Raw genomic sequence first — 14,678 nt, forward strand, 5'->3', positions numbered from 1 at the left:
CGGACCCGTGTTTGTTATTACATATCTCTATTTTGAATGTGACAAGTCTATCATTCCCTGTTATTCATAGGTATTCACAGAGTTTTTGGCCTTTTTTTCCTCTATAACAGTTAATTGACTCTTTACAGTGGCCTGCTATGGTTAATAATAACATGTTCAGTCATGAGTGAAATCAAAGCTTTTCTTCACTTTAGCATTTAACATTCCCAACAATATAATGTGATACCTTAATTAAAACACAGCTAATAAAACACAATTTTCTTAATGCAAACATCAGTGACTCAACATTAGCAACCAAAGGGTTCAGTCTGCAGCTCACACTCATGTGAAGCTACAGCCTCCCCCTTTAGTCTCTGTCATCCTTCTGCTCCTGCAAAAACAAAGCAAGACAAAACCTCCACCCTTCTTGTACAGGCTGGGTGAATTGTTGTGGACATTCACTAATCCTAAAGTCGGCACCGTTTTTGTCTCAGTATCAAGTCAGTTAAACTTTTAGTCGTCAGTCCATCACAGTCCAGTCACATGCATACATCCACACACATTCATACCAGATATTGCTGATAATGGAGTCTCACGCGCAGCCTATTCGAGCCTCCATCACCAGCAAGATGATGTCATCATTTTAAAGGAAAACAGCTCCTTGTTTTTGGACTGGATTGACTCGCTGCAATCCTTTTAGGCTCAGGACTTCTCATGTGATCAATGTCACATATAAGTGAATTTCTCCCAAGCCCATTATAATCATGGAGAACAACACTTTGCCACTGTTTCCAGAAAGAATATTTTATAGCGCTTTAAAGTTCAACCTCTCAGGTCTGGATTAAAGAGCTGATTTGTTAAATCGGGAACTCACAAAATACCAAAATATCACCACCGGTGGATCACACCTCTCAGATGTTCTTATCTCAGTGCACTGTAACAAAAGCACAAACAAACGCAACCAATAAAATACTAATAAAGTAACAAATACTGGGGCCCATTGCAAACATGTCCAAGCATAAAACCATCTTTCTCTCTCTTAGAGAAAGAAAACAATCCAAACCTCACTGATAAAATCAACCTAGTGTCAAGCAAAACCCAAAAATCAACCAAAACTTCACCAGAAAGTTTTTCTCCCTCCCGGGACAATATTGTGCAGGAATACAGGCACCGTAACTCCTTTTGCACTGACAAAAACATGTTGGATTTACTTGATTCAATAGTGGACACTGGTTGCACACAAAGGTTTTGCTTTGGCAGAAACTTAAACAACTGAGTTAAATCAACACAACCTTTTCATATTCAGTAAACCTGCATGTTGTGTTCATAAAACACGATTGAAACATGTTCAGATGGAGTAAGTTGAGCTCCTGGAACATTTTAATCCTTCAATTGAAATTGAATGGGTCTACAACAACTACCATCCTCCTATCTCTATCCTGGTTGCAGCAGGGCTGGGAAATAACCCTGAAGTGATAGGTTACCAGGCAGGGTACACCCTGGACAGCTCACCAGTCTATCAGATAGAAACACACAGCCGTTTACATTCATGGATAATTTAGCCCAGGACCTTCTTACTGTGGAGCAACAGCACTAACCAGCATGCCAACAATGGAGGAAATACAGGAAAGCTATGATTTCCTGTATTTCAGGCAGAATTCTTTTGTTCTTGCCCTTGACAGGTTAATCCACAATAAATAGCAACAGCATGCATGTGGTGTGTGTGTCGTTGTCTGCCTCTTATAACTCCAGTGATTTTCCTGTAGTTTGAAATCTTATGCGGTGTTGACACAATAATTTGTTGTAAACCAGGAAATTCCCAACTGTGGTAGAAAGCACAGCTTAGCCTGAGCAAATGTTCAAAGAAAAGTCGTCACTTCCTAATTTCTGCTTCACTGATAAATATTGTCACACTGGGGTTTTTGCAAATGATATCAGTGAGCACTGTGTGGCAGCTGGAGTCAGACAACTGAAGCTCCCACAATCAAGACCACAAACAGCTTTCAAAGGAGATTTGAAGCTTTTCTGGCAGCAAGCTTCATGATTTATGGGACTGGAACTGGAACAGAAACTACCTGATCACCAATGGTGAGCTGTCATGGAATTATTTTTATGACATTTTATCAAAGTTATAAATAAGCATGCCCATTAACACATAGTGAGTGAGCATGTTGTCTTCCCACGCAGTGAACAGCGGATGCTAATGTTTTTGTCACTTTTTACAGAGTCAAACTCAAAGTAAGGTCAGTGCTTCCACGCTTTAAACGCTGCACGCTCACACTCTCTCCACACTCGATAGATTATCCATTGTTCATCTGCACACAGCTGCGGTTTTAGTAACGCAGTAACGCAGCGTGCTTACGGGAAAGTAACAGTAATCTAATTACCTTTTTTGCAATAGTAATCCCTCACTTTACTCGTTTCTTGAAAAAAAGTAATCGGATTACTGCCCATCTCTGGTTGGAGCTGTGCACTTGTGGGTTCCACCTTGTGTACACGTTTATCTTTGCTGTGTGTACTTGTACCTCTGAGTGGAAGCTGAACTCTTGAGTTCGAGTATCGAAGCATCAGCTGTGACGTTAAAGTCCAAACAGCTCGTTCATTTGACGTGCAAATGAACGAAGGTAACGCCGTTTTCATGTGGATGTGTCACTGAGACACTTTCCACATCCACAGCTCACAAAATGGGAAAACTATAGAAGTATAACAATGAAGAAGTTACTATGTTACGGGTCCCAAGGATGAAGACCTCGATGACAAATATGTTACCTGTAAAAGCAGGTGAAGAGCAGAGTAAGGAAGACACGATGCGTCTCTGCTTTCCTCCAGAACGTGTCTGAGTCTGATTTATTTCACACAAATAAATGCTATAAAACACTAAACATGAGCTTTCAATATACTGTTCAGCTGCTTCCTCATTCACATCAATTACATTTACTTATTTCACAACATCAGTGAAATATACTCTTTTTAACTGGTTCAGTTTCTCAAGTTCACACTTCTTTCCATAACAGCTACATCCTTTTATCATATCAATAAACACATCACATTGTCTTCTGCAGTGTCTTACTGGCTAAACAGTTCTATTCAATAACAGCATTGGTAAATACATTACATTTGTTCCCTCCAGTAATTTACTGGCAAAATCACTATTAACCGTGTGTTCACACCGAACGCGATGGGCGCGTGAAAAAATCCCAAAACGCCCCTAACTTGACGCCTGCACATTCGCAACCTCTACGCGTGTCCAAGAAAAATCCCCCGCGCCCCAAAATATCATATTTTAACGCGCGTGAACTGGAAATGTGTCAGCTGCCGTTAAACCCCGAAGAAGAAGAAGCAGCAGCTGTGTCCCAGAATTCATAGCGCGGCCCAGCGCAGTTTCCAACAATGGCGGCAGCTAGTTAGTTTTAATGTTACTCTTATTATTCTTTCTGGGTCACAAAATAAACGTTTAACATATTTTCAGGCGAGAATGTAGCTGTGTAAACCTCAAATATCTGCTCAGTTTATCAGGACACCACATATTTTCAAAAGCGCTCCGACGTTTTCGGAGATGTCTGTTACCCATTAGCTCGATAGCTAGCTGGGGGCTAGGTCACTAGCGCAGTGAGAACACCGGACTCCCCGCAAATCGTTTTCAAACCCACCGCCGTCTTTCGCTACTCAGGTTAAATATATACGAGTCACTTAGATAACTTAAAATGTTATTGGTTGGCTTTTTTTTAGTATTTTATTTCCTGAGTAAATCAGTTTGTCTGGGATTAAAGTTATAGTTTTTACACAGCTGAATAAACGTCAAGCAGACAGCTGATCATCAGAAGTGTGAGATGCTCCAGAATTTACTCCGGTGTCCTGTTATATTTTAGATAGCAAGGAGTTTATTAAACTTCACCGAAACAATCTGCAAATTTCATTAAAATTTAATAAACGATCATCTTGTCTTTATTTTTAGTTTGCACAGACCTGAAACACTTAAAGCTGTAAGCTAATGATAGTTATATAAGAGCAGATGCTGCTGGTGCAATAAGCTGTAGTTTTACGTCCAATGGATGATGATCTGATTAGTCGACTAATCACAAAAATAATCGGTGCCTCGGAGCCGTCCTCCCCTGTGGGCCTGTAAAACAGCACAAAACACAAAGAAATGAGAAGGCTGCTACTAGATTTTAATTTCAACATTGAAAAAAAACAAAGACAGGATATAATCAGGGGTTCTCAGAATAACTAGCCCCTGGCCACGCACTTTATACACTTTTTTTCCACACACACACATGAACATTGGTCACAGTTCTCACAATTGATTCTCAAAGTGCAAACCTTTGTAGATTGCAAAACGTAAAAGTATTATTATGCCGCCGTTTGTCTTCATCTGCCCGCCACTTTCGTGCGCCTTTTCCCCTCGCGGTGCAGGTGTCTATTTCCGAATGAGGCTCATAGTTATGGGTGTTTTTGTGCTGTTTTCTTTATTGGACGTGATGGTTATCAAAACCAAACATGATAAATTTGGCAAGCGCAGGAGACACGACACGGAGCAGATTTGTCAATCAGGCTGCAGAATGCAATGCTGTACTGTGCAGAAAAAATAAAATAAAAAAAGAGGCAGTGACGGATGAACAGCGGGACCACTGTGTGCTGTTTATTAATAAACAACAAAATATATTCCTAAATGACAACATGCCTAAAAGCAGAACGGTATTTGTACGTCAGTGGGAAAATAGCGGTGGCTTGCTAGCTTTTGTGCGGCTTCCCCGGGTCAGTGAAAACTTGAGAGAAAACTTAAGAGAAATGAATGAACTTACCAGGTTGCCCGATCTCTTCACATATCTTCCTCCAAGCTCGGTCCTTTATATTCCTGTCTCGGTCCAGAAAGCAGCTGGTGTCGTACGGCTCCGGGTTGTTTGCTACGGCATTGATTAGCCTTCCTTCTATTGAAGAATAAAGGGCTTTGGCTGGATCTGCCCCTTTGACCTAGGTAACAGCCACGTCACCAGGCTCCTGATTGGTTGTCGCGGCGCGATTTGACGCTGGAGTTCAGATTTTTCCAACTCGAGCGGGGGACGCGAAACGCGTGTATGCACAAAATGCAACACACAAACTCACGCGCGTGGTTTTTTTCGCGAGTCAAACGCCTGAAACGCGCTACACTCACGCGCGTTTCTGGCGTTTTGGCGACGCAAATCTGCTTCCGAATTTTCGCGGGAGCCGCAATCGCGGGTCAGCGCGCCTTTCCATTGACTTTACATGTAAGCCTGACGCTCCGCCCGCCTCTATCGTGTTCGGTGTGAACACACCGTTAGTGCATCATGAAACACAGCTTGTTTAATCAACCCATGAATGCCTCTGTTAGCTACACAGAGTTGCTCAGAGTGCTTGTGTTACACTAGCTAATCTACTCAGTCACTTTAACAGAACTATTAACATTCACATCTCACAGAACTGATTTGATTGGAGCATTACAACACGTTTGCACAGAGCATAGGAGCGCACTGACTCTGCTTCACGAGCGCTCCACCTAACGAGCGGGCTCGCGGTGCGGTCGCGCGGGACACTCCTCTGGTTTTCTCCCGTGTTTACATATAAATAACTTTGGCGGACCGCCTTAACTCTCCCATTCACATTAACCTGGATAACCATGGTGACAATAAACAACATTTTCGGTGCGAGCACCATGTACCGACCTGTAAAAGCAGGTGAAGAGCAGAGTAAGGAAGACACGATGCGTCTCTGCTTTCCTCCAGAACGTGTCTGAGGAAGCAGCGGAAGGTGGGCTCCACTTACTGCTCCCCGAAACCCCGGAGCAAGCACCAAAGTTCCGCCCTCACTGCTTTCTAACATAAAATGAATCCCTGTTACATGGATTTTCTATCCTCTTAAAGAAACTGAAAATAAATACATATAGCAATGAAAAATGTCCCGTTACATGAGTGTTTTACACAAAATAATATTCATGTGCTCATTCCCTCACAGGGGTGCCACAACTACACTGCTGTTTTGACAGAGACACAGTGTGTTTATCTAACTTGGCTGAAGCCAAAGTTCTCCAGACAAATTCAGTCTGTTTCTGCCAAGTGTGAACTCACTGGATGAGCGCCAGATACACAGAATCAAAAAGGGATAAATTACTTTTCTTATGTCATGTTCCCGTCACAAACTGGCTCAAGGAGAGGGGAAGCAGGAGTCCACAGATGAAATGTTCCTATAAATAAAGTGGAATTTATTCAAACTTTACCAAAACTTCAACACATCAAATACAAGCAGCTCAGCAGGGAGTGGATGTGTGTTGCATGTGCCAGGTGGATGCAGAGAGAGGCCAGGGCCACGTTCAAACCTGAACACGCTGCACAGTGTTTTGTTCCATTTGTTAGGGATGAATGAAATGCTTCCTTGAAAGGATGTGTGCAGTCACCAGTGGGCGTGGAAGCATGTGCGCCCTCATTTGGTGGGTGTGCAAGAAAAGTCATCCTGTCACACAGCAATGCCTACATAAATCACACCACTCTGCTTAAAATAATAATGTTTAGTGAAGCAGGTGAAGCAAAGGGCTGCTTTTAATAGGCTGGGAGACCCAGGTGTGCTGCTTTAGCTGCTGAGCCTCTTATGACAGAACAGCGGAGAGTGGTAAGAAGGGAGGAGGGGGTCTGGCTGTGTTTGTGAACGATAGATGGTGTAACTCTGGGCATTTCTCTATCAAAGAGACGCTATGCTGTAAGGACATTGAGCTGCTAGCGGTTAGCATGAGACCGTACTATCTACCACGAGAGTTTACACACGTGATTATGATAGCTGTGTATGTCCCGCCCTCTGCTAACGCTGCAGCAGCCTGTGAGGTCCTGCACACTGTAACCAGCAGACTCCAAACACAGCACCCTCAGGCCCTTTTCCTGATCTCTGGGGACTTTAAAGATGATGTAACCATTTAATTATGGTTACATCATTAATTATGTAATTAATTATGCAAAATGCAAAACGCTCAGCTGTGTCTCCAATCAAAGCTCTGTAACTTCAGAGGTGATGTTCATATGTTGACTAATGGTTTTCTTTCATTTTTGATGTACTGCAGAATATTTGTATAAAATCCAGGCCAGGAAAATCTCCTTCATGTGTTTCTGTGTTTTGTCTTCAGCTACGTTGACACAAAGGCCTCTGCTGTGACGCTCACACCTTTGATAAAGTCTGGAGAGTGTCAGCTTCCTGTTTATAGATACAAAAATATGTAATGTTGTGAACTCTGGCCGCAGCGGCGCAAGAAAAAGGAGAATTACGGGAAGCACTCACAACAGGTAAAATCAAAATAACAAAGTAAAGTAGGATAACATAAAAACAACAAAAGAACAACACAATATACTTCCCCGTACTGTTACTGCTAACCTCTGTTAACCTAGTAACTCTTACCTTCTAACTGACAGCTGGTCAATAAACGAGCTCCATAAACGCTCCATATTCACCTTTACATGGAATATAAAGGGAAAAGAAGAAACACAGTGCTGTGTCAGCGTTAGACATATAGATATATCCTTGCTTTTAATACATTTGAAGGTGGGTGGGAGAGGTGCTTCTCCGCGTAGTCTACGGTCTCTTTGGGATCGGTAAAGCTTTTCCTCACATCACCATGGGTCACTAACAGCTTTGCAGGGTATAGCAGTCTGTACCTGACGCCGGTCATCCCACGTAGTCTTCCTCTCATATTTGCAAATGCGGCTCTGCGTTTCCAACAGAGGGAGGGAAATCTGGGAGGATGTTTATTTTAAAAACCCTTATACATCAGGTTCTTGTTCTCTGCAGCTTTCAGCAGAATCTCCTCACCAATGTGGTAGTAGTGCAATCTCAAGATGATGGGCCGAGGAAGATGACTTTGTTTGGGACGCTGGCGATTCGCTCTATGTGCTCGATCGATGAGGCTTCTCCTCGAGAGATAGCGCCTCCGCCAACAGGTGTGAACCAACTCAGTCATCTTGGGTCCCTCTGTGCCTTCTCCTGCAGTTCTTAAATTATTCCTCCTGGAGTGCCTCAAGAGCTCCACATCTCTCATCTAACTTCTTTACCTCCGCAGACAAACGCTCCACAGTGGCCTGGAGAGTGGCGATGGTGTCAGAGTGGTTCGAGGCACAGTCCTGCAGTTCAGTCAAAGTGTTATCATGCCTGGCCACGTCGCTTTTTATGTCCGAAATTGAGGGCTGGATGCTCTGGTTCAAGGATGATATCTCGCCTCCTATGGTGGTAGAAATCTCTAATATGCAAGTGTCCAGTGCTAGTTAGTTAGTTCTAGTTCTAGTGGTTAGTGGGGCTTTATTTGATGATTCTAGTGTGTGTTACATTGTTGTCATATTGTTGAGTCGCAGAGCTGCACAGTGTTACAGTTTCTGTAGAGTCTGGTATAAGGAGCTCAGATCCCTCTGTGAATAATGTTCACTGAAACTGATCTGTAGTTAATGAACTAGTCAGGATTTACACTAGAGAAGGTTTCTGCCATTACATGGCCTGTATTTGTAGAGCGCTTTACTCGTCCCTAAGGACCCCTGTGATATTATTGTGTTATTATATGTTACCTTATATATGTAATCAAAGTAGTTGAATTAGAATACTGCTGTAGATCATATTATACCCTTTAATATAGAGTGTGTGATCTGTATGTAGTTTAGTTCTCATTATACTTTTGAGTTAAATGAACATATTCATTTATTAGTTTATTAGACAAGTGTGCATCTGTATCTGTATCTGTATCCTTGATCTGCTGTGAATGTGTTACATGCTTAATTGTTAAGAGAAGATTGTAAGCAGGAGACTCTGTGTCTAAGACAGGGGAGACCACATTATACCTATATATATATATATACATACCCCCACCTTACAAAAAGCAGAGAAACAACTGCCGAGGTCATAACTTAGGCGCTGTAACAGAGAAAGAATGTGATGTTTTGGCTTTTACGACTAGCTGGGGGCCACTAGAGACTATAAAAAGCTGAGCAACCCGTCACCATTTTGAGACATGCTGTCGAACCTCTGCAAGCATCCCGTCTGGACGTTGTAATGCTCTGACTGTTGAATTGTATGGAAATAAATGATTGTTGATTGAGCATTTATACACCGAGTATTGTCCTTCCTTCAGCCCAAAGATTCAAAGAATTGGGAGATTACAACACTACAACACATACTCTCAGTATGATATCCACAAACCTCTGAGTGTCACAGAGTGGGCCTGTGCTCAGCTCACTGTGCCCCATTCAATTCTACTTGCATAGTTTTACAAGTCAAATTAAAAGTTGCTCAATGATAAGTTATTGTAGTAACAACTAAGTCCATGGTTATTATTTGTTAATAGTAGCTTAAAGCTTCTGCACCAATCATGGAGCAGCAGGTTTAGAGCATGTGAATCTACAAAAGTAAGTCCCAGTAAGATGGGCTGAGCCTTACATACTAGAAGAAACATGTCATTCCCAGCAGATGAAGCGCCCTTTAAAGCAGGATCTCACTTTAAACCTAAAGAACTTGCTATGAGCATGCAGTGCATTCATGGTTATTATTCATACGATTGTGGGGAGCTAATAAAGTGCAACTATCACATTACATTTTATTATTAAATTGTTGTTAACAATCCCTTCACTTCTGCTTATCTAATTCATGGTTGCAGGATGGCTGACAGCTTCCATTAGGCAGGAGGTAATGTCCATTCTGGCCACAGTGCAACCCACAATGTGTAACTGACACTATTATATTGCATTATGTCACATTGTTACATCTTTTTAATAAATGATGACAGTCAGCTGAATTTGCTGCCCCCTTGGTGGAGGACATCAGGATCTGCTGCTCCATCACAAACACCACAGAAGAAGAACAACACTGGATCAGATTATCTGGACGTGTTTGACAGGGACAGTGTTCATGTTCATGGACATCAGGACAAAAACAGACGATGGAAACCTGCCAGATTTGAGCTAAACTGCTCGTTTCCATGTGTAGTCCCTGGGAGGTCACATGACCAACAAAGACACACAAGCTGTGTCCCAAAACGTCGGCTGCATCCTCCGGAGGCCGCATTTGAAGGCCGATGACGTCACAGCCAGGCGACGAAGGCTGTCCCGATTCCTCGACTCCTTCAAATGCGTCCTTCATTCCCCCGAGTTTGAAGGATGGGTCGGGTGTGTCCTTCGTGGCCCACCATATCCCAGAATTCATAGCGCGGCCCAGCCAAATTTCAGCTGCCAACAATGGCGGCCGCTACTAAGTTTTAAAATTTAACGAGGGAGTACTACTTACTTACAATGAATTCCTTACACTATATAATTTTCCCGTCAGTGTTGGGGAATTCTCAATGGTGCTTGGTGCCATACCCTCAGGGACTTTAATGTTATATAAAAACACTGACAGCTCAATATCTGCCTCAGTCACTCTCCCTGATCCAGCTGAGTCAGCAGTGGGAAAAATCTGCTTTTCACAGGAACTTGGTAACAGCAATAAGAGAATACGTAGTTTATTCCAAGAAGATATCATGTCTCTCCCATATATAGAATATCTTACTGGAACCGACATGTTCCAGATATCACCTGGAAGACAGTCTGGATGATCCCATAAATATCTAATTGTGAACAAGGTGAAGGAAATCTCATATAAAATTCTTCATAAATGTGACCCAGCCAGTCACTATATGGTAACATTTAAAAGAGACATAAATACTAATTGAACTTTCTGTGGGGATCATCCAGAAACTGTGGCACATCTCTTTTGGTTCCTCTACACAGAGATTCTGGAAGAATTTAGCAGTTTTGTTATTGTCCATATTTTAAGGGAGTTTTCTTTACGATGGGAAAATGTTTTATTCTTTTTCTTTAAGTTCCCCAGGAAGAATGATAAATGTTTTTTATAAAATATTTGTTAATACTTTTAGCTATTTTATATCCATAAATGTAAGTTTATTAATAAAACACCATATTTCTGCCTTTTTATAAGGATATGAATTGTACATACAATCAATTTCAGACTCAACCAACAAAAAGCCTCTCAGAACAATATTTATATGTTGATTTTTTTCGCCTACTCATATCATCATTTTTTACTCCTGGTTCTGTATGTTCATGTTCTGTTCTTTTGTAAACTTCATCTGTTTGTATGTTGTATACTCATTGTGTTTCAATAAAGTTCGATTTAAAAAAAGGTACGTTCTAAACGAAGCTTCAGACGTCACTGATCACGTGACTGGCCAAACGAATCAAGCCTCGACACGGTGCTTCTGAAGCAGCGCGTTGATCTTTCTGACACACGCACCGGAGCGTCAGCTTCAAGCGGACCATCACTACGTCTCACATCTAAAGGTGTCAAGGTAACTTTGAACTGAGTTCAGTCAATCTGGAGTTTTTCCAAGTTTTCTGTTGCTCTCTGTGAGAGAAGAGCGTTAAAGGCGGGGCTCTCCAGAGTCCAGCAAAACAGGAAACCACAGCTGGGTGTGTGTAAGTGTGCAAACCAATAGAATGCATCGTGGTGGGGGGGGGGGCATCACGGGCAAGAAAAAAAATAAAAGAATCGGTCGTACCCATGCTTCCCCGACGTCATGCCAGCGCATATTGGGAAATTCGTAGGCACCGATCGGTTTTCTATCAGCCATTTGCTGGGAGTAAGGGCGCCCTCCGTTTGCGAGGTGCGCCTGCTGCTGGCGGCACAGGGAGGAGAGGGCGGGGCGGCGGGGAGTCTCTGGCTGGCTGGAGCGGCATCTAATAACCAACTCGCAAAACAAAATAAAAACAACAAACAGATATTATGATACAGACTTATAATCTGCACCCATGTTTTTTCTACATTCTATAAAGTGAGCGCGAGAGCCCTCGGTGCGCCTGCGCGCTGCTGAAGTCAAAGTAAACTTTATTGTCATCTCCGCTACAGACAGTCCAGCATATAGAGAGACGAGACGACGAGGCTGCAGTTACAGCGGTGCAAGTAAACAAACAATAAATATAAGAAGAGTAAGAAAATAAATCTACACTTTAGGACTCGGGGTAAAGGATCAATAACAATTTAAATTTATAATTTACAGTTTGATGATTTAAAGTCTCACACAACCCGTCAAAAGGGGCGGGGCCGGCTGCTTCCAAGTAGAGCACATTTCATTTATAATGATGTAAATCCAAGCCCATCATGGATTCACGATCTGAATCCTGGGTTGTGTGAAATCCCAGAAATCAACCTTAGACAAAGTGAATCTGTGAACTAAGGTGTAGGTCTGTTAGGCAGGGCCGTGCAGAGAGGTTTAAAGGGGCGGGTGCTCAAAGTTAAAAAGGGGCACATTGAACCAGGCTGAATAACAACAACACACTTTCATCAAGAATCTAATGTGGGCAACAAGGCAAAGCAAACGTAGCCGATGCTTTACCTGATGGGTACAATGTTGCTGTTGAGGGGTTGCTGTGGATAGTGCTGGAGGGCAGGCAGGGCTGGACTGGGACAAAAAATCGGCCCGGGCATTTTGACTGGAGACCGGCCCACCAAAAATGTGACGTCATTCATGGATAAAACCGCAAAGGATTCTGGGAACTTTTGGCAAGCGGTACTAGCGCATGCAGGCTTTCAATTGAACTCAGTTACACAGCGATAAAAAGAAACACAAAAAATGGCAAGAAGCTGCTGTATTATTAACTGCAATAGCCGGTGTGGTGCCAAAAACTGATTGTCTGCCAAAAACTGATTTCCGGTATTTGCAAAGAAACTGATTGCTCGTATTTAAATTGCTATAAGTAACTTGTTGGGCTATAATATGTGAAACATATGTCAAATGCATCCCTCATGGATGACATTAAGTCATACTGAGCTACAAGCAACATTAGTGTAACAAGGTAGAAGCCGCAATCAGTCTGTGGCAGTGACTTTTATATAACCTTTATTTATGCCGTAAAAAAAATCTAATTAACATTAAAAATGTATTTTGTAAGAAGTAGTTGGACAGCAGAAATGGCTCAAATATTACAATTATTTTTCCACTACTAATTAATTACCGTTGAGCTCAAAGGTTATATTAATACACGGTTAACGAATGTGTATTTATGAAGACGATTTGTGAGACGAACAAAGGTAAACTTACCTTTGTTCGTACGATGGTCTTTCGGTGCATTTCAAGGTCCTGTACCCATCCGTCGGTAAACTGTACCTGGGCTTGTTGCAGTGACCTGAAGTTACTAATCTTCATGAGTGTATGCACTCACTCCAAGAAGCGTATAATTATAAATCTGAGCGTGGTGAAAGTTGGGCAGCACGCTAACGTCTTTTGTCCCTCTGTGTGCTCGTAAGGGTCTGACCCTTTCACTCCTTTGATTTTTCCTCGTATCTTTTCTTTGTCTTTTCGTCGAGTCTGTCTTTGTACGGACCGGCATTGTTCTCCGTCGTTTTGTACATACCTTTTTTGTGCGGCAAAGAAAAAACAAGAAGGTATTGGAAGCGGAGAATGAACGTTTTGCGGTGCTGCAATTGCAAATGCTTGTATTTGATGCGGTACTTGGATTGTTTTGCCAGGAGTTCCCGGCATGCAATGCGCAAAGTCACGTGGTCTGTCAATCGCTATAGGAAAAACCATAAAGCCTTTGCATGAAAACAACTGCTTTGATGTACACTGCCTTGTTGGTATATATGTATCAATCTGATAAAGTTAAACATACACCATTCTCCCTATTTGGGATTTTAAACAGTACATAGTGGAAACAAAAAGACTGCTTGGTAGAGTTAACCTCCTGAGCTATCTACAACACATGGTAGAAACCTGAAATTAAGACCAAGAACACTAGAGGTGAGACATGATCATTAATTAATATTAAAATTAATAAATGACAGATTTAGGGATATTTTCATAAAGTATTTATTTACCAAAACAATAGAAAACAGCATGGTAGCACAATATATTTTGTTAACACAGCAAGCTTTAAATATGAAAGGAGACAGAGAAAGAAAGGTGAGAAAGAAGAATAAGAATAACACTTAATTGAGTTTTTGATGGCATTTTACACACAGTACTAATACAGTATCTAGAAAATATGGGAAAATACTGGCATCATATACAGTACTTACTTCTGAAGAAATTATATGGGACCCTGAAAAACAGGACACAAGTGAAAGGACAAAGAACTGTGAATGGCAATTGATGGACTTGCTCAGATGATCACAGTACTGGCATCTTTATTCCAGAAAGGAATTAGAGAAATCATATACACTAGTACTTACAATGATGAACTTAAAAAGTTGAATGGTCTTGAACCTCTTAAACAAACAATGTATGATCAGACCCTGACAAACAGGACAGAAAGGAATAAAGATTAGATGAATATTAAAATCTATAAAGGACAGATTATGATTGAATTGTATCACCAAAGACTATTCACTCATCAATAAAAGGTCACCTACAACACTTCCACAGCAGCAACACTGAACATATCTTAAGACATGGACACCTTTATGAAGTGAAAGGACAGACAGTGAAGGTTGAGAAAGAATTGTACTTAATAGATTTTTTCAGACGATGACAGTACTGGTATGCTTACTCTAGAAAAATGGTTGAATCATATTCCATATAGTACTTACTTAAAATGAACACACTTCAGTCCTCCTAAAATGACTGACAGCATCTGAAATGAAACAATGACAGATTAAGACTGTAAGAATATATGTTTATAAATGCCTAATAATCCAATCTCATATTTATTCTATCTATTAAGATGGACAAATTC

General features: G+C 41.6%; 2 protein-coding genes across 14 annotated transcripts in view; one reads left to right on the forward strand and one right to left on the reverse strand.

Moving 5' to 3' along the window:
* Positions 1-14,678, reverse strand: part of LOC113016285 (phospholipase D1-like) — a 386,460-nt gene that overhangs the window by 30,742 nt on the left and 341,040 nt on the right. For 10 of the 13 annotated variants that reach the window (XR_013904831.1, XR_013904833.1, XR_013904830.1 and 7 more), the window contains exon 1: positions 2,749-5,627. The exons of 1 other annotated variant lie outside the window; for it this stretch is intronic. The gene's annotated coding sequence lies outside the window, so the exon portion shown is untranslated. Of the gene's footprint in view, positions 1-2,748; positions 5,628-14,678 lie in introns of those variants that run through there. 2 more of the 13 variants (XM_080296584.1, XM_080296582.1) reach the window with 2 other exon arrangements.
* The window catches only part of LOC145423790 (uncharacterized), a 44,688-nt gene continuing 41,086 nt past the window's right edge, over positions 11,077-14,678 (forward strand). The window contains exon 1 of the mRNA XM_080296613.1: positions 11,077-11,296. The gene's annotated coding sequence lies outside the window, so the exon portion shown is untranslated. The remainder of the gene's footprint in view (positions 11,297-14,678) is intronic.

The sequence above is a fragment of the Astatotilapia calliptera genome, chromosome 3, assembly GCF_964374335.1.
Source record: "Astatotilapia calliptera chromosome 3, fAstCal68.1, whole genome shotgun sequence".
NCBI classification, from domain to species: Eukaryota; Metazoa; Chordata; class Actinopteri; order Cichliformes; family Cichlidae; genus Astatotilapia; species Astatotilapia calliptera.